General features: G+C 37.2%; 2 protein-coding genes across 7 annotated transcripts in view; one reads left to right on the top strand and one right to left on the bottom strand.

Annotated features, from left to right (window-relative positions):
• Positions 1 to 21,288, bottom strand: part of LOC106059811 (protein MON2 homolog) — a 396,254-nt gene that overhangs the window by 171,165 nt on the left and 203,801 nt on the right. The gene's annotated exons all lie outside the window — the stretch shown is intronic.
• The window catches only part of LOC106059812 (G-protein coupled receptor dmsr-1-like), a 57,960-nt gene that overhangs the window by 9,683 nt on the left and 26,989 nt on the right, over positions 1 to 21,288 (top strand). Inside the window, exon 1 of one of the 3 annotated variants that reach the window (XM_013217493.2) lies at positions 8,465 to 8,564. The exons of 1 other annotated variant lie outside the window; for it this stretch is intronic. The gene's annotated coding sequence lies outside the window, so the exon portion shown is untranslated. Of the gene's footprint in view, positions 1 to 8,464; positions 8,648 to 21,288 lie in introns of those variants that run through there. One more of the 3 variants, XM_013217492.2, reaches the window with a different exon arrangement.

The following is a 21,288-nucleotide window of genomic DNA, read 5'->3' as shown; positions in this document are numbered from 1 at the left end:
CAAACTCATCTATTTTCCTAGCCAACTTTGCAAAGGTTTTTGATTTCTCTTTTTCAAACTCATCTATTTTCCTAGCCAACTTTGCAAAGGTTTTTGATTTCTCTTTTTCAAACTCATCTATTTTCCTAGCCAACTTTGCAAAGGTTTTTGATTTCTCTTTTTCAAACTCATCTATTTTCCTAGCCAACTTTGCAAAGGTTTTTGATTTCTCTTTTTCAAACTCATCTATTTTCCTAGCCAACTTTGCAAAGGTTTTTTATTTCTCTTTTTCAAACTCATCTATTTTCCTAGCCAACTTTGCAAAGGTTTTTGATTTCTCTTTTTCAAACTCATCTATTTTCCTAGCCAACTTTGCAAAGGTTTTTGATTTCTCTTTTTCAAACTCATCTATTTTCCTAGCCAACTTTGCAAAGGTTTTTGATTTCTCGTTTTCAAACTCATCTATTTTCCTAGCCAACTTTGCAAAGGTTTTTGATTTCTCGTTTTCAAACTCATCTATTTTCCTAGCCAACTTTGCAAAGGTTTTTGATTTCTCTTTTTCAAACTCATCTATTTTCCTAGCCAACTTTGCAAAGGTTTTTGATTTCTCGTTTTCAAACTCATCTATTTTCCTAGCCAACTTTGCAAAGGTTTTTGATTTCTCTTTTTCAAACTCATCTATTTTCCTAGCCAACTTTGCAAAGGTTTTTGATTTCTCGTTTTCAAACTCATCTATTTTCCTAGCCAACTTTGCAAAGGTTTTTGATTTCTCGTTTTCAAACTCATCTATTTTCCTAGCCAACTTTGCAAAGGTTTTTGATTTCTCTTTTTCAAACTCATCTATTTTCCTAGCCAACTTTGCAAAGGTTTTTGATTTCTCTTTTTCAAACTCATCTATTTTCCTAGCCAACTTTGCAAAGGTTTTTGATTTCTCTTTTTCAAACTCATCTATTTTCCTAGCCAACTTTGCAAAGGTTTTTGATTTCTCTTTTTCAAACTCATCTATTTTCCTAGCCAACTTTGCAAAGGTTTTTAGATTTCTCTTTTTCAAACTCATCTATTTTCCTAGCCAACTTTGCAAAGGTTTTTGATTTCTCTTTTTCAAACTCATCTATTTTCCTAGCCAACTTTGCAAAGGTTTTTGATTTCTCTTTTTCAAACTCATCTATTTTCCTAGCCAACTTTGCAAAGGTTTTTGATTTCTCTTTTTCAAACTCATCTATTTTCCTAGCCAACTTTGCAAAGGTTTTTGATTTCTCTTTTTCAAACTCATCTATTTTCCTAGCCAACTTTGCAAAGGTTTTTGATTTCTCTTTTTCAAACTCATCTATTTTCCTAGCCAACTTTGCAAAGGTTTTTGATTTCTCTTTTTCAAACTCATCTATTTTCCTAGCCAACTTTGCAAAGGTTTTTGATTTCTCTTTTTCAAACTCATCTATTTTCCTAGCCAACTTTGCAAAGGTTTTTGATTTCTCGTTTTCAAACTCATCTATTTTCCTAGCCAACTTTGCAAAGGTTTTTGATTTCTCTTTTTCAAACTCATCTATTTTCCTAGCCAACTTTGCAAAGGTTTTTGATTTCTCGTTTTCAAACTCATCTATTTTCCTAGCCAACTTTGCAAAGGTTTTTGATTTCTCGTTTTCAAACTCATCTATTTTCCTAGCCAACTTTGCAAAGGTTTTTGATTTCTCTTTTTCAAACTCATCTATTTTCCTAGCCAACTTTGCAAAGGTTTTTGATTTCTCGTTTTCAAACTCATCTATTTTCCTAGCCAACTTTGCAAAGGTTTTTGATTTCTCGTTTTCAAACTCATCTATTTTCCTAGCCAACTTTGCAAAGGTTTTTGATTTCTCGTTTTCAAACTCATCTATTTTCCTAGCCAACTTTGCAAAGGTTTTTGATTTCTCGTTTTCAAACTCATCTATTTTCCTAGCCAACTTTGCAAAGGTTTTTGATTTCTCTTTTTCAAACTCATCTATTTTCCTAGCCAACTTTGCAAAGGTTTTTGATTTCTCGTTTTCAAACTCATCTATTTTCCTAGCCAACTTTGCAAAGGTTTTTGATTTCTCGTTTTCAAACTCATCTATTTTCCTAGCCAACTTTGCAAAGGTTTTTGATTTCTCTTTTTCAAACTCATCTATTTTCCTAGCCAACTTTGCAAAGGTTTTTGATTTCTCGTTTTCAAACTCATCTATTTTCCTAGCCAACTTTGCAAAGGTTTTTGATTTCTCGTTTTCAAACTCATCTATTTTCCTAGCCAACTTTGCAAAGGTTTTTGATTTCTCGTTTTCAAACTCATCTATTTTCCTAGCCAACTTTGCAAAGGTTTTTGATTTCTCTTTTTCAAACTCATCTATTTTCCTAGCCAACTTTGCAAAGGTTTTTGATTTCTCTTTTTCAAACTCATCTATTTTCCTAGCCAACTTTGCAAAGGTTTTTGATTTCTCGTTTTCAAACTCATCTATTTTCCTAGCCAACTTTGCAAAGGTTTTTGATTTCTCGTTTTCAAACTCATCTATTTTCCTAGCCAACTTTGCAAAGGTTTTTGATTTCTCTTTTTCAAACTCATCTATTTTCCTAGCCAACTTTGCAAAGGTTTTTGATTTCTCGTTTTCAAACTCATCTATTTTCCTAGCCAACTTTGCAAAGGTTTTTGATTTCTCGTTTTCAAACTCATCTATTTTCCTAGCCAACTTTGCAAAGGTTTTTGATTTCTCTTTTTCAAACTCATCTATTTTCCTAGCCAACTTTGCAAAGGTTTTTGATTTCTCGTTTTCAAACTCATCTATTTTCCTAGCCAACTTTGCAAAGGTTTTTGATTTCTCGTTTTCAAACTCATCTATTTTCCTAGCCAACTTTGCAAAGGTTTTTGATTTCTCTTTTTCAAACTCATCTATTTTCCTAGCCAACTTTGCAAAGGTTTTTGATTTCTCTTTTTCAAACTCATCTATTTTCCTAGCCAACTTTGCAAAGGTTTTTGATTTCTCTTTTTCAAACTCATCTATTTTCCTAGCCAACTTTGCAAAGGTTTTTGATTTCTCTTTTTCAAACTCATCTATTTTCCTAGCCAACTTTGCAAAGGTTTTTGATTTCTCTTTTTCAAACTCATCTATTTTCCTAGCCAACTTTGCAAAGGTTTTTGATTTCTCTTTTTCAAACTCATCTATTTTCCTAGCCAACTTTGCAAAGGTTTTTGATTTCTCTTTTTCAAACTCATCTATTTTCCTAGCCAACTTTGCAAAGGTTTTTGATTTCTCTTTTTCAAACTCATCTATTTTCCTAGCCAACTTTGCAAAGGTTTTTGATTTCTCTTTTTCAAACTCATCTATTTTCCTAGCCAACTTTGCAAAGGTTTTTGATTTCTCTTTTTCAAACTCATCTATTTTCCTAGCCAACTTTGCAAAGGTTTTTGATTTCTCTTTTTCAAACTCATCTATTTTCCTAGCCAACTTTGCAAAGGTTTTTGATTTCTCTTTTTCAAACTCATCTATTTTCCTAGCCAACTTTGCAAAGGTTTTTGATTTCTCTTTTTCAAACTCATCTATTTTCCTAGCCAACTTTGCAAAGGTTTTTGATTTCTCTTTTTCAAACTCATCTATTTTCCTAGCCAACTTTGCAAAGGTTTTTGATTTCTCTTTTTCAAACTCATCTATTTTCCTAGCCAACTTTGCAAAGGTTTTTGATTTCTCTTTTTCAAACTCATCTATTTTCCTAGCCAACTTTGCAAAGGTTTTTGATTTCTCTTTTTCAAACTCATCTATTTTCCTAGCCAACTTTGCAAAGGTTTTTGATTTCTCTTTTTCAAACTCATCTATTTTCCTAGCCAACTTTGCAAAGGTTTTTGATTTCTCTTTTTCAAACTCATCTATTTTCCTAGCCAACTTTGCAAAGGTTTTTGATTTCTCTTTTTCAAACTCATCTATTTTCCTAGCCAACTTTGCAAAGGTTTTTGATTTCTCTTTTTCAAACTCATCTATTTTCCTAGCCAACTTTGCAAAGGTTTTTGATTTCTCTTTTTCAAACTCATCTATTTTCCTAGCCAACTTTGCAAAGGTTTTTGATTTCTCTTTTTCAAACTCATCTATTTTCCTAGCCAACTTTGCAAAGGTTTTTGATTTCTCTTTTTCAAACTCATCTATTTTCCTAGCCAACTTTGCAAAGGTTTTTGATTTCTCTTTTTCAAACTCATCTATTTTCCTAGCCAACTTTGCAAAGGTTTTTGATTTCTCTTTTTCAAACTCATCTATTTTCCTAGCCAACTTTGCAAAGGTTTTTGATTTCTCTTTTTCAAACTCATCTATTTTCCTAGCCAACTTTGCAAAGGTTTTTGATTTCTCTTTTTCAAACTCATCTATTTTCCTAGCCAACTTTGCAAAGGTTTTTGATTTCTCTTTTTCAAACTCATCTATTTTCCTAGCCAACTTTGCAAAGGTTTTTGATTTCTCTTTTTCAAACTCATCTATTTTCCTAGCCAACTTTGCAAAGGTTTTTGATTTCTCTTTTTCAAACTCATCTATTTTCCTAGCCAACTTTGCAAAGGTTTTTGATTTCTCTTTTTCAAACTCATCTATTTTCCTAGCCAACTTTGCAAAGGTTTTTGATTTCTCTTTTTCAAACTCATCTATTTTCCTAGCCAACTTTGCAAAGGTTTTTGATTTCTCTTTTTCAAACTCATCTATTTTCCTAGCCAACTTTGCAAAGGTTTTTGATTTCTCTTTTTCAAACTCATCTATTTTCCTAGCCAACTTTGCAAAGGTTTTTGATTTCTCTTTTTCAAACTCATCTATTTTCCTAGCCAACTTTGCAAAGGTTTTTGATTTCTCTTTTTCAAACTCATCTATTTTCCTAGCCAACTTTGCAAAGGTTTTTGATTTCTCTTTTTCAAACTCATCTATTTTCCTAGCCAACTTTGCAAAGGTTTTTGATTTCTCTTTTTCAAACTCATCTATTTTCCTAGCCAACTTTGCAAAGATTGAACAGAAATTCAATGCTCAACAAATATATTTTAATAATAGAATCCATGTTTCAATTTTAATGTATTCCCATTTCTGCCCTACAGAAGTGTAAAGTTGATCACGTTGTGTAGAGCTTACGTCTTAGGTTACATTCAGATCAGCAGAGCATCTCTGTACGAAGTGGTAGACAGTAGAGAGGGCCCGAGCGAGGAGGGATGGGGGGGGGGGAGAAAGGAGACTACAAGAAGAAATCTCGATAGTTTGAATAACACGCTAGTAAACCAGAGAAGTTTGACTTTATTACAAATGAAAGGAACTTGAAACAGTAACAATGAAGTATGACAACATTGTGATCTATAGTGCAGGTGATGTAAATGTGATGTGTTTCTTTGGCCGACTGTAAACAAGGGTGTCATTTGGCTAGCACAACAACCGACCGATTTTACATTTCCCCAACTAATGTCAGGGTTCTCATTGAAGTTGGGACGTCCTTAAAAAAAATAATTTCCCTTGTCATCAGAAGGTCTGAAAGGGGAACTTGATATCAACTGTAGATCTGTCTGCTGCCTGGTCAAACGTTGGGGCACGTCTTGTCACACAAACTCGGATCGAGTTAAAATTTTTGCAAAGTTATTTACTGTTACCGACAAAACAAACAGTGAAAACAAAATATTTGTAATCAATTATTTTGTTTGGTACCGATGTTGTGATATAAGTTGAATTAGGCCTTTTTTATATTTTTCTTAAAAGTTTGAAACTAACAATATATAACTGTAAACCTATTTTCATTAGCAATTTGCTGGCTCAGTGGTTAGCATGTTGGCTTCAGCCCTCCAGTTCGAGTTCAAGTTGTACAACCTTCCCCCCCCCCCCCAATAAATGTATGTAAAAAGTTATCACGGTAACTTTAACGCAGATACCTTTGTCCCCCCAACCAGAATCATGGTGCATAGAGAAAGTGATAGGATCATAGTGCATAGAGAAAGTGATAGGATCATAGTGCATTGAGACAAGTGATAGGATCATGGTGCATAGAGAAAGTGATAGGATCATAGTGCATAGAGAAAGTGATAGGATCATAGCGCATTGAGACAAGTGATAGGATCATGGTGCATAGAGAAAGTGATAGGATCATAGTGCATAGAGAAAGTGATAGGATCATAGCGCATTGAGACAAGTGATAGGATCATGGTGCATAGAGAAAGTGATAGGATCATAGTGCATTGAGACAAGAGATATGATCATGGTGCATAGAGAAAGTGATAGGATCATAGCGCATTGAGACAAGTGATAGGATCATGGTGCATAGAGAAAGTGATAGGATCATAGTGCATTGAGACAAGTGATAGGATCATGGTGCATAGAGAAAGTGATAGGATCATAGTGCATTGAGACAAGAGATAGGATCATAGCGCATTGAGACAAGTGATAGGATCATGGTGCATAGAGAAAGTGATAGGATCATAGTGCATTGAGACAAGTGATAGGATCATAGTACATAGAGAAAGTGATAGGATCATAGTGCATTGAGACAAGAGATAGGATCATGGTGCATAGAGAAAGTGATAGGATCATGGTGCATAGAGAAAGTGATAGGATCATAGTGCATAGAGAAAGTGATAGGATCATAGCGCATTGAGACAAGTGATAGGATCATGGTGCATAGAGAAAGTGATAGGATCATGGTGCATAGAGAAAGTGATAGGATCATGGTGCATAGAGAAAGTGATAGAATCATAGTGCATTGAGACAAGAGATAGGATCATAGTACATAGAGAAAGTGATAGGATCATAGTGCATTGAGACAAGAGATAGGATCATGGTGCATAGAGAAAGTGATAGGATCATGGTGCATAGAGAAAGTGATAGGATCATAGCGCATTGAGACAAGTGATAGGATCATGGTGCATAGAGAAAGTGATAGGATCATGGTGCATAGAGAAAGTGATAGGATCATGGTGCATAGAGAAAGTGATAGGATCATAGCGCATTGAGACAAGTGATAGGATCATGGTGCATTGAGACAAGAGATAGGATCATGGTGCATAGAGACAAGTGATAGGATCATGGTGCATAGAGAAAGTGATAGGATCATAGTGCATTGAGACAAGTGATAGGATCATAGTACATAGAGAAAGTGATAGGATCATAGTGCATTGAGACAAGAGATAGGATCATGGTGCATAGAGAAAGTGATAGGATCATGGTGCATAGAGAAAGTGATAGGATCATAGCGCATTGAGACAAGTGATAGGATCATGGTGCATAGAGAAAGTAATAGGATCATGGTGCATAGAGAAAGTGATAGGATCATAGTGCATAGAGAAAGTGATAGGATCATAGCGCATTGAGACAAGTGATAGGATCATGGTGCATAGAGAAAGTGATAGGATCATAGTGCATAGAGAAAGTGATAGGATCATAGCGCATTGAGACAAGTGATAGGATCATGGTGCATAGAGAAAGTGATAGGATCATAGCGCATTGAGACAAGAGATAGGATCATGGTGCATAGAGAAAGTGATAGGATCATAGTGCATAGAGAAAGTGATAGGATCATAGTGCATAGAGAAAGTGATAGGATCATAGTGTATTGAGACAAGTGATAGGATCATAGTGTATTGAGACAAGTGATAGGATCATAGTGCATTGAGACAGGTGATAGGATCATGGTGCATTGAGACAAGTGATAGGATCATAGCGCATTGAGACAAGTAATAGGATCATAGCGCATTGAGACAAGTGATAGGATCATAGTGCATTGAGACAAGTGATAGGATCATAGCGCATTGAGACAAGTGATAGGATCATAGCGCATTGAGACAAGTGATAGGATCATAGCGCATTGAGACAAGTGATAGGATCATGGTGCATTGAGACAAGTGATAGGATCATAGTGTATTGAGACAAGTGATAGGATCATAGTGTATTGAGACAAGTGATAGGATCATAGTGCATTGAGACAGGTGATAGGATCATGGTGCATTGAGAAGGCTAAAAGCATGAAATTGCGCTAAACAAAAATAATTTGTAAAAATATTTATTATCACACAGATTTATTATTCTTTGTCTAGATCTATTACAAATTTGCTTACATGAAGTAATTGATACAATTATACTTTAAGTATTTTTAATGTCTTTCTGTATTGAAATTACACGTTCTTGTACTGTTAATATTATACAAGTGTTTGTTTATTATTTACATTTACAATCGTTTCGTACGTATGCCATGAGTAAAGCTGTAGTCCCCTCCTTTGTAATTGATTGTGTTTGACAAAGACGCCAAGCACTCTCCGAGACACCCACTTCGTCACCAAAGAATATATATATATATCACAGAATCAGAGGTAGAATACCGATCAAAGTAATAGCGTTCAGTCAAGTGCCACCCAAACCTCGACACTCTGCCATCCGCACCCTCCTTCCCCCAATCATCAAAACTCAAACAGAAAGCCGAGGAATCCGCCCCCTTCCCTAAGCTCGCGCGCGCGTCTGGCGGATCAGCCAGCACCCTCTTTCTACTGCCTGGCGAGGGGAGAATCTTGCGCGTGACTCTGTCCACGCGTCAACGCCACTGTATGGGGGGAAAATATACTTGTTCCTTGGATTGGACTAGTTGCAACTCAACAGGTAGAACTTACTACATACGAGCGTTAGAGTCAAAGCATTTCTCTAGTCTAAATAAACAGACTTCTAGACTTCAGTGGAATCAGGTAGTGAGGGTTAACATGAACGAAGTATTGAAAAAAATGAAACGAAGCCTTTATTGTATTCATCGTATTTTCCCAGTTGAAATATTTAATGTTTAGGTCTTAATAGTCATGAAATAAGGTCAAATGTATCAGGATGTTTCTAATTCTATTCTTACACGAAGTCTGTGCAGGGGATAGATAGGATAAGAGAATAAACTATTCACTTCTCTGGATTATAAGAGTTTCCTAATGGCCAGTGGAGTCATGTGCAGGACGTATTCATTCAGTTACAACAGGCTGCCAAGTTTTTTTTTTTTTTTTTAATCGGTGTAACACATTTTTTGGTGTTTTTGGTTGATTGTATGTTTGTTTTTCACATGCTGTTTTTTTTTGTTTATTTGTTTTTCACACGCTGTTTTTTTTTGTTTATTTGTTTTTCACACGCTGTTTTTTTTTGTTTATTTGTTTTTCACACGCTGTTTTTTTTGTTTATTTGTTTTTCACACGCTGTTTTTTTTTTGTTTATTTGTTTTTCACACGCTGTTTTTTTTTTTTGTTTATTTGTTTTTCGCACGCTGTTTTTTTTTGTTTATTTGTTTTTCACACGCTTTTTATTTGCGTTTTTAATATTATTTTTTGTTTTCACGTGGAGTTTTTTGTCGCAAGACGTCGCGTTTATTCTTTGCGCCTTAATTTTAATTGCTAATGATCATTTTTCCGCGTAGACGTTTATGAAATGATATAGATCAATTAATGTCAAAATACACAGACGTCCACCTGTACTATATAAATATAAAGCTAACTACTACCACTTGACCATGTTAAGTCTTTAACGATTCTACTTTTAAAGTAGCACTTAAAACACAGAGCTAATAAATGTGTTCCCCATTTCGAGAAAGATTCTTTTAAAACATTTTAAAAACCTATCAGCCAATCCCAGCTGATTCAAAATGTTTTTATTTCAAATGTTATTAGGTTTATGCATGCATTTTTTTTTGTCCGCACGAAGAAAACCCGATAAGTGGTTCAGGGATAAACTTTAAAAATAATCAAAGCGTCATTTTATTTTCTTTTAATGTCAACACGTTGGAGGCATGGGAATGTCTACTAGAAGAACTGTGTATTTATTCTGTTCAGTCTTCAGGTGTGTTTACCAGGGGTACTGTCCTGGGGGGGAGAGGGGGCTATACTGACACGTTCTACAATCGATTGCTGCATTGTCTTTATTTCCTGGGTTCATAACACCATATATCCATACATTCTAGCTAGACCTATATAGGAACTGTTGACAGCGCTGATACATGTACGCTGATCTTTATTGTGAACTAGTCAATTCAGTAGACACATACTTCGTCAACTACTTTCTTGACACTGTTGGAGGGGGGCGGCATGGAGCCAGGGGGGTGCCGTGAGTTACTATCTTGTTTTACACATTATGTGTGGAGGTTATAGGTCTGACTAAGGTACACACTATTGGATGCTGTTAGGGTAGACACTACATACACACACACACACACATATATATATATATATATATATATATATATATATATATATATATATATAAGAAAACATTTTTGGTAAAATGTATTATTCATCAAAATTGATGATTTTATATAGGAGGCGACGCGAAATCATTGAATTAAGTTAAATGAGTTGGTATAAAAAAATAATAGGTAGAAATACATTCATACATGGTCGTGTGGCATGCGCTTTAGAGTATCGTCTCGATGGTCAAGGGTTTGTACCCCGTGTGAGGTTCAGCTAGAACGTAATATTATTCACGTCTGAAGGCACGTAGGACACAACAATCTACTTGAGTATTGAAGCAGACATGTAACTTCTTCTTGGTACTTCCACCAATGACTAGCATGTAACGGGCTCATTACTTCCGCTTGTTCAAAGAAGCAAATAACAAAACGGTAGACTTGATTGTGGAGTGATCTAGATTTAGATGTAGGTACGTGCTGCTGCATAGAACTTGTGTCTGATTAAGTGCAAAGCAGTTGTAGTGGTCAATGAGCTTAGGCTTCAATATTGGATCTATAATAATGTCAAGAGTAAGCGTTCAATGAACACGTATATTGTGGTAGCAATTGAAGGTAGCACTGCTAGATGGAAACGCAGCCTAATCATTATAATCTTACATCCACACTGATACATTCGTACATAACAGTGTAGCAGTACTACCGGCACTGAAAAGTTAGCGCTCTGATACAGACGATATGTCATTACAACTACCAGTTTCCAATGTTATTGATAATACTATTAACAACTCAGCATTATCATTGCTCAGAGTATTTTTTTTCACGACGGCAATCATCACAACAGATGGAGCCATGAATTCTCTGGGATTACTTCTCAATATTAATGTACATAATCCTAATTACCACGCGTTCTGTCTCTACATGATCAATTAGGACCTGACGTTAGAACTTTAAAGGCGTGCACTTACTATTGACTCTTACTTGACTTGGTATGACAAACTGACAGCGACAACCAGCAGTACCAAACTCTGAGACAAGCTAGACTCGGTACAGGGACAACCAGCAGTACCAAACTCTGAGACAAAGTTGGTCAAGCTAGACTCGGTACAGGGACAACCAGCAGTATCAAACTCTAAGACAAAGTTGGTCAAGCTAGACTAGGTACAGGGACAACCAGCAGTACCAAACTCTGAGACAAACTAGATTCGGTACAGGGACAACCAGCAGTACCAAACTCTGAGACAAGCTAGACTCGGTACAGGGACAAACAGCAGTACCAAACTCTGAGACAAACTAGATTCGGTACAGGGACAACCAGCAGTACCAAACTCTGAGACAAGCTAGACTCGGTACAGGGACAACCAGCAGTACCAAACTCTGAGACAAGCTAGACTCGGTACAGGGACAACCAGCAGTACCAATCTCTGAGACAAACTCGGTCAAGCTAGACTCGGTACAGGGACAATCAGCAGTGCCAAACTCTGAGACAAGCTAGACTCGGTACAGGGACAACCAGCAGTACCAAACTCTGAGACAAAGTTGGTCAAGCTAGACTCGGTACAGGGACAACCAACAGTATCAAACTCTAAGACAAAGTTGGTCAAGCTAGACTCGGTACAGGGACAACCAGCAGTACCAAACTCTGAGACAAGCTAGACTCGGTACAGGGACAACCAGCAGTACCAAACTCTGAGACAAGCTAGACTCGGTACAGGGACAACCAGCAGTACCAATCTCTGAGACAAACTCGGTCAAGCTAGACTCGGTACAGGGACAATCAGCAGTACCAAACTCCGAGACAAGCTAGACTCGGTACAGGGACAACCAGCAGTACCAAACTCTGAGACAAACTCGGTCAAGCTAGACTCGGTACAGGGACAATCAGCAGTACCAAACTCTGAGACAAGCTAGACTCGGTACAGGGACAATCAGCAGTACCAAACTCTGAGACAAGCTAGACTCGGTACAGGGACGTATTGGAGCGTCAACCAAATCAAGGCAAACACAATTCATGGCTATGCACGCGGAAGAAACGTACACCTCATTCTAAGATGGCGCCCGTGCAATATTTATGAGCAGCGGTCGGTGGGCGCCGAAACGATCAATGGGTTCACACTTAAATGTCAGAGAGGGAGGGAGGGGGGTGCGGGTGTAGGGAGGGGGGGGGGTGTGCGGGTGTGATGTTTGAATGAAGTCGAATTGTGAGCCAAAGTTCGTGCTCACGCCCTGCTGCTTTAAATCTCAAACAGCGCCCCGTGAGAGTGGCCTCAGCCCCACCCTCCCCCGTGATGTGGCCACTTGAAAAAAGAAGTACTTTAAATGGAAGCCTATTTTGTTTCAGGAGTATGGCCTTCGTGGTGGATACCAGGCGAACCTGGACCACTAGTTCATGCGAAATACAGCCATTCGTATCTTTAACTCAGGCTTCATTAAGTCTTGAAAAATTAAACACAATTTCCGGGTAGGCCATTAGCTATGGATAAATAAAAGGTCAAAGGTTGACGAGGGCGTTACGTGTAGCTAGCCTTCCATTACATTTATTCTTTGACAATTAATTTAAACTTCTTTATTTAGCGATACGCCATTCATTGCACTTGGAACACACACACAGTTGGGTATAATGTTCATATAAAAACTAGAGAGGTTCTCATCATATCGTGAAACTGAAACTTGACAGCAAGTAAAGCCAATATAAAAGATCCGAGGTTCTAGGTTTATTTTTCTGTCCATCAACATTTTGTTTGAGTTTGTTGTCTTTACAAAGTTGATCTCGCCTCTGTCTGTCTGGAACCAATTGTGTGCACGTCATTTCTCCCACTTCTCAAGTCGAAACTTCGCACTCACTGTCCCCAACAGTGTCATGAATCAATAGAACATTAACTTATTAATAAACTAAGTAGTGATCATTACCTCATTTAATTTAAAAAGGAAATAAATCTGACAATATTGAAATACATAACTAAATGTGTGGTCCTCTCCCTTAGATAAGCTTTGTTGTTTTTTATCATTATTTTGTATCTTTTGTTAGTTTTTACTTTCCTTCTTTTTAAGTGCACATTTCAAATGTTGAATTAAAAAAACAAATATATTTTCACTTTTTTAAAGATCTATTCTTTTCTTTTAAAGATCTCCGTTAGTTTATTTCGTTGGGGACCCAGTGTTCAGCATTGTGTATAAGAATGTTGCGACCTGTCTTTCATCACACAACAGGCTAAGATCAGAACGAGTTCTTTATCAAACACAGGATATCGTCATGTACACAAGCACCCAATGGTCATTCGTTTAGAAATAGTTCTGTTAGCAGCGTTCATATCAAACACAGGATATCGTCATGTACACAAGCACCCAATGGTCATTCGTTTATAAATAGTTCTGTTAGCAGCGTTCATATCAAATATCTCTTTTATGCGACGATTTCCAAGCACCCCCATGTCGCGTATAGTGTAAAGTTCAAGGATTTTCCAATCAAAGAGCAAGACATTCTCGCGCCCCAGAATTCTAGAGTTTGTTCCATAAATAGAGCCAACTTCTTCCGGTCATCGTGATTATCGGTATTCCGAACAAGGTCTTTCCGTTCGGTCAGTACTTGAGTGGATGCCCAAGTTGTTCTGGTTGAAAAGTGAGGAGTCCACCGCTTCACTGGTCAATTTCCTCCCTCCCCGCCTCACTAGGGGTAGTACTGTTGGAAGAAAAACGGCACGTGGAAACTCCGGGCGGAAAATTAGCAGATCAATTATCACTAATTAATTCCATCGATGACCTTTAGGCTCGATACTGTAAACTTTCTATAAAGCACAATTTCTGTATTATTCTGACCCTATCACTTCCATATATAACAGAAAGCACACACACATTGCGCTCAGAGCGAAATAAAAAAGCAACACAAGTAAACTATTTGTTTTTCTAATTGGCTAACCACTTTCTAAATTAATTATTTGTTTTCAAGTTTAGCATGCACCGCTTGGTTTAGTATTGTCTAAAGTCGAGTTAATGAAAACTAACTGGCGAACGAAACTGATCTAATATATCGGGGTAAAACAAGCGACTAAAACAAAGTGATCTAACACTATGGTACCGGTAGTAATTTAATGCCACTGGACCATTGAAGTTCTTCTACAGAAATATATTATGTAAGACTAATGAGTTCTATTCGCGAGAGCTTTGTTGTGACGTTTTCAGAAATTGATAGTTTTTTTTTTTATTTGGGCTTCTTCCAAACCTTTGAATGTTTACAGCCGGAAGTGTTCATACGATGCATGTTGTAACTGAAATCTCGGGCACCTAAATGGTCAGGCCACAGGACTCTCCGGTCTCTGGCGATCAATTCAATTTGAATTTCGTCAAACTTTGCTTTACATGGGGACACGACAATTCGTTCACTGACATTTCGTTCACCGACAAATCGTTCACGACTTTTCGTTCACGCGACTATTCGTTCACCAGACATTTCGTTCACCCGACAATTCGTTCACGCGACTATTCGCTCACGGACTATTCGCTCACAGACAACTTGTTCACCGACAACATGTTCACCGACAGTTGGTTCACGACAAATCGTTCACGCGACAAATCGTTCACTAACAATTCGTTCACAGACAAATTGTTCACAGACAAATCGTTCACTGGATATTTCCAAAAACTAAAAATTGCTAGAGATCGGGCCTTAGCCGAAATTCTTTGTAAATTTTTGTTTGTTTTTTGTTAATATTTTGTTAACGAGGACAGTATGTGATAAAAAATTATACCTAAAAGAAAAAAGAGATCTTACAAGCAAGCTGAAACATTTAAATGGGACCTCACTTTTCTATAGGTAACATTTTTACTTTCAACATGTAGGCCTTCTTTTACACTGATGTCCATCATGTGGTCTTGTTCGACCTACCCATATTTGCTTAACTTCTTAATAGCGGTCCAGATGTTTAATTAACATACCCATTTTATTGATATCTTATTAACAAAAACAAATCTTATCTTATATAATACAGACGTTTCTTCAAAAAAGAAGATGATTACGTCCTACGCGTCATTCATTCTGCCAAGTCATTGGTTTTCCTGTCTAGCTCAGACACACTAGTATTTTTTCCACAATCCTTTCAGTGTTTTTACGAGAGATAATTTAGATTTTTAACAACGGTACTAGATTTGGTACAATATATGGTTTCACTGTTCAACTCTGAACGTCACATACTAGATAAAGATCTAAGGTTAATACTTATCAGTTAAGACATCTAAGGAAAAAAATAACTAATTACATATACAACACCAGAAAATATTTTGGTTCCCTATCAAAAAAATTTAATTTATCGCAATACAACAAAATAAAAATGTTTCAATAAATTTGTTATTGAAGTCCAAGCAATCAAATTTGTCTACCAATGGGTGGTCACATATAGAAACAAGTTAACTAAAATAAAAATAAAATAAAACTTCTTTTAAACTTGATGGAAAGTACTATACTAGTGTCTAGTAGATATTTTCAATGTTAACAGATTGAACATGTGTATAGGCAATGTCCAATAAAGTTTGATTACTTCCAGAGGAGCCAGTCTGTCTAGCACTCCACTAGGTGTTAACTAGAGTAGCCAGATGAATGGGTAGATTCCCGGTAGATGAAAAAAAAAGAGGGGGGTGTAAAGGTATATTAAAGGTGAAAATAAAAATGTTACCTATAGAAAAGTGAGGTCTCATTTAAATGTTTCAGCTAGCTTGTAAGATCTCTTTTTTCTTTTAGGTATAATTTGTATCACACACTGTCCTCATTAACAAAATATTAACAACAACAACAACAACGAAATTAAATAAACTTGGATTTGACCTGATCTCTAGAAATTTTTTGCATTTGGAAATAATAGCTACAAAAGTTTTAATGTAAATAAATTAAACACACGACGAGAATATATAATATTAACAATATGTTACTATCCAGTGAACGAATTGTCTGTGAACAATTTGTCCGTGCCGTGAACGAATAGTCGCGTGAACGATTTGTCGCGTGAACGATTTGTCGTGAACCAACTGTCGGTGAACAAGTTGTCGGTGAACAAGTTGTCTGTGAGCGAATAGTCCGTGAGCGATATGTCGCGTGAACGAATTGTCGGGTGAACGAAATGTCTGGTGAACGAATAGTCGCGTGAACGAAAAGTCGTGAACGATTTGTCGGTGAACGAAATGTCAGTGAACGAATTGTCGTGGAACCGCTTTACATACCACGTCCCAAGATTCGTGGCTTTCTGTTAGAGCAGCTAGTGTTTTATTGAGCTATTTGGGTTCAAACTCTATTACAAATCATTATATTATTAATGTGCTAGACCTTCTTGTAATTGCTGTAGGTTAATAATGTTCTCCTACACAAAACTCCAGCACGATGTTTTCCAGAGTAAATAATTAAAATCTAATTTTCTCTTTCTCTAAAATACATAGATCTAGGTCTTACATATTCTCTCAAGCCTTTAGATCTCTGTCTTAATATTTTTATCTAAGATCTCTTAAGATCAAGGTATTCAAATGTAAAACAATATTTGTATTTATCTTTCCACTGAGCTTAAAAAAATGTGTGCTTCCGTTCCTAGCGATCTCGTAATTGACATTGCACCTGGAACTTGGTGGCCCGTCTTCTGTTCTCGCACTCACGTCTTTGTCTGAAGAGCTCTAATTGGCAGGGGAGCTAATAAATGGGCAAGAGTTATATACTGGCTGGCGACAGAGTCAAAGACATGCACTAATTATATAAGAGCAGGGGAATAGACTAAAGGTGAATAAGAGAAGTTAGAATGTACAGGCACATAAATACAGGAGTTACGGTGAGAGAGGCGCACATGATTACAGTGTCTCTGGTGACACTTTGTTTTTTTAAGTATACACCATATTCTTCTTGTCTTGTGCACAGCGTTTTTTTTTAAAGATACATTCATCGATTTAACACGTACTGAGTAGAACAAATTTGTGATGAATAGGACACATTTGTACTGAACAGGACACATTTGTACAGAGCAGGACACATTTGTACTGAACAGGACACATTTTGTACTGAACAGGACACATTTGTACTGAACAGGACACATTTTGTTCTGAACAGGACACATTTGTACTGAACAGGACACATTTTTACAGAGCAGGACACATTTGTACTTAGTACGACACACTTCTGTAGAGCAGGACACACATGCACCGAGTAGGACACACTTATACCGAGTATATAGCGTACAATATTTAGACTCCTTTACAGATGAATAGGAATCAAGGTGATTGTGAACATTTTACATTTAAGCTTTATGACAACAATATTGAAATACGATTAATATAGAGAAAATCAAGGGGGGGGGGCAGGGTTTCTTTCGTATGATAAACAGTGTCCCTGTGTTATTGTGGATACCGGTAACAAATACATTACAAAACCCTGTCTATATGAGCGGTGTAAGACTGTACTACTGACTACATGTAACGTAGTCCTATTTTTCTCTTCACTTAGTCTCACTGCCTTAGCCACACAATTTGTTTTTTATCCTTCATATTAGCCAAACATTTTTTTCTTCGCGTGATTGTTAGTTCTGCCCTTTTCTTTCTAACGTCTCGCTATGTTCACGTGAGTTGAGTAACTGGGTTCCGATGATCTCCCTTTGATGTAGCTCGCTTGAAATAGTGCTATTTTCGGCCAGGCTTTTTGATGTGCGCGCTCCGCCAAGGGGCCTTTTCTTGCTCAGCCATCTGTGGCTAGAGTCATTGTTTGATGGCTTTACTTAGCTGGGTTTAAAACACACACACACATAAGATTGATTTTTGTTTGAGGAGATTGTCGAGGAAAATGTATCACTTCTTGAGACAGACACAACGAGTACAAAATAGAGCAATCAATCAATAGACGCGAAGTACTGACATCCAGAGACTATCTTGTAGAAGACGCTCAGAGTTTAAACAAGTTTTAGTTGCTGGCCACGAGATTGACTGTTGTAAGGATTGATTATTTTTTTAATAACAATGTGGTTTAAAGATGTCTACAACAATGTCACCATAACTTAAACAGTGGCACAGACCGACTATTGACTCTTTGACTCCAAGGATTTCGACTGATACTTATGTCAGTGTTTAACTACGAACAGTTTGGACTCCACGTCATCTTCCCTGTTAGTAGTTCTTGTTTTGTTTAGTCTTACAAAGTGAGTGCGTCAGTGTGTTTATGTGTGCCATTGTATCATTGTATTCATATGTCGGCAATGACTGATTTAAAAAAAAACAACAACGCAGTAACGCCTTACATTTGTCCAAAGAAGTTTATGCTAATGCGAATTCTACTATCCTAACATTACATATCTTTCATTATTATATTTTCTCAAGTCACCATGGGATGAAGTGCTTCAGTACGGGTGTACAGGGCAATGACTAGTATAAGTTTCAGATGTTTCTTCAGAAATGAAGACACCACATTATAAAAGCAAGGCTCAAATTCAGGACAGCCAGGAGAGCATACCGCACTGCCAGGGGACCTGTGACATTTCTAGCCGTCAACAAGCTTGTCATTTTGTATCTAAACTGGACCCACGCTCAACTTTATTCCCTTAACTTTACGATTTATGTTGGGACAATGACCATGTTGTTGTTGTTGTTTTTTTTCCAATGATACTTCTGTCACCCTTTTAACAAAACAGTAAGTAAATCATGTGGATATTGTTTCAAACAATTTACTAGTGAACATTATACAATGTAGTCTCGTCATAAATACCAATCTTCATGGTTATCCAATCATACGTGAATATTATTTTTCTTTTAACTATATAGCATAGTTACTAGGTCCTAGTACATGTATAGCTCTAATAAGTTCTTTTTTTTTAAATTTAATTTATATTGTAAAGATCTCTTTCAGACCTTGCGATCTAGGGGTCAGAATATGCAAATATCTGTTTCTGTGGCCCACTATTAACGAGAGTGTCATGTGGCCAGCCCAACGACCAACGCCTTTACTTCTCCCAAACTAATGTCAGGTACCGGTACCCATTAGAGCGGCGTGGACTGAGAGGCGCCCTAAAATCCCTAAATTCAAAATCCAAGTCTTCACCAGGATTCGAACCCGGAACTCTTGGTTCGGAAGCCGAGCGCTTTACCATTCACCCATTGCGCTTTCCAAATTCATATAGTACTACTATGAAAAGTAGGTCTTGTTGAGTTCTATCCTCGCTGAATGATATCAAAAAGATCTACAGAGATTTAAACAAGAATATTCTAAACTAGAGACTGAGAACAATGAGTCCCCTCCCCTGCCCATCACTACAATGTATGTTTTGTGACTGTCAACTCAGAACAGTTTGCGTTACATTCAATGGATGTCCAGTCGTCTTAGCTGATCAGGTGGTAGGGGGGTCAAGGCTGAAGCTGGACACAAAATCACAGACTTAAGACACAGTGGTGTTTTTCATTGACCACATTCCACACAGGCTTAAGTTAAGAGGCGAGGGAAGGGGGCGAAGACGAAAGGGGCGCGCCCTCAGAAGGGTGCTGTCAAAATGTACGTTCCACTTGATGATGTCACTTGTCATACGGGAGTCTATTGATTATCTGTTGCCCTGGTTGCCGAGACCGGAAGTCATCAGTGTTTTGATCACATTTTTTTTTCTTCTTTCTGCTGTGGTCTTGTGGCTTCTTGTCATAACGGAAGTTACAGGTTTGGAGGACTTGTTGCATATCGTCTGCAAGACAATAACGTTGTATAAGAACACTTTAAAGGCTTCGTTGTTTGTTCTTTGTATCTCTAAAATATCTCATGTTTTATGTATCCACGTGTGCGCTAAATAACGTTTATCAATAAGATCAAGTAAATGCTACGTACATATATTCAATCTAAATCTATAATTCTTTTTCTTATATTTTTGTAACTAGATCTCGAAGTACTGCATCCATTCTAAAAAGGTAATAGAATTATGACTAATCATTGTCTCATGATTTGACTTAAGCATAAGCTAATTAGATTTTACAAAATATTTTCAGATTTTCTCTCATCCATGAAACATAATTTTTCCAAAGTATATCACATTGATAAGTGCCTTTTTCTAGCTTTCGTTTCTCTGCATAAAGATATTCCATTATAAGCAGAATCTGTACTGAAAGGAAATGATTATACACTTTACTAGCTTAAATAATTGAAAACAAAGGAAAGCAACCATAATAACGTGGGCCAAAGTTTCATAAAGTAAGCATTAACTCCCTTAGACGCTCAGCCTAACGGATATTAGAAATAGATTTTTGTTTGCGGAGTGAATATTTGCGACGAATGTCACATCCATTACGGGGCCACGTCTGTTAAATACCAGCGTATTCTACATACGGGTATTCACACGGCTACAGATGTACATTTCAATCTCATTTATCATATTGAAATCAATGGCCACTGACCGCAGGAACGGATTGGGGGGGGGGGGGAGAATATAACGAAGTGCCTATCTATCTATCGGTTGATATCTGGCATGAGTGTATAGGATATGGGGGCAGGCTGGGGGAGGGGGGGGAAGGATGGTGCACATACGAGCAGAACGTGAAGGAGGATCGCCTCAGAGGGAGGGACAATGTTGGGCAGGTCAGGCAGAAGCTGCCAGTCTGGTGACAAGAAAGGCTGTCTGCTAATCGTGTGACGGATGTGAGGACTAGAATAGCGAATCCGTAAAACATGTTAGCATTTACAAGGAGGGGGAGGGTCTATATAAGGACGGGATGGTGTAAGTTTAGCTTTTAAGGAACTTCATATTTTTAAGTTGAAGGGATTTCGGTATGCCGGTGTAGCTGTGTCTTTGAAAAAATCAGGGTCTGTGTTGATTGTCTTTTAATACACTGGGGCAGAGATTGAATGTCTTTTGGCTAATAGGACAGGTGTTGGATCAACATCGTTATATCACATCAGTGGATGGTTAGAATTAATATGTGACTGATATTGGGCAACATTTAGTAGTTTAAATAGAATTTTAGTGATTTTTTTTCTTCTTTCTGCTGTGGTCTTGTGGCTTCGTGTCATAACGGATGTTTTACTATACCTTCTCCCGAGGTGGGAATTAATTTACTCCAGCTTTCAATAAAAAGTTCTGTAACTTATGCTTGGTTTTCAACAATAAGGTTTTCTACTTCTTGCTGATGACATGCTGATTCATACAATAATTGACTGACATATTGACTTCCTGTCACACTGATTGACTTAAA

The sequence above is a fragment of the Biomphalaria glabrata genome, chromosome 4, assembly GCF_947242115.1.
Source record: "Biomphalaria glabrata chromosome 4, xgBioGlab47.1, whole genome shotgun sequence".
NCBI classification, from domain to species: Eukaryota; Metazoa; Mollusca; class Gastropoda; family Planorbidae; genus Biomphalaria; species Biomphalaria glabrata.
This window is presented reverse-complemented; position numbering and strand designations above follow the sequence as displayed.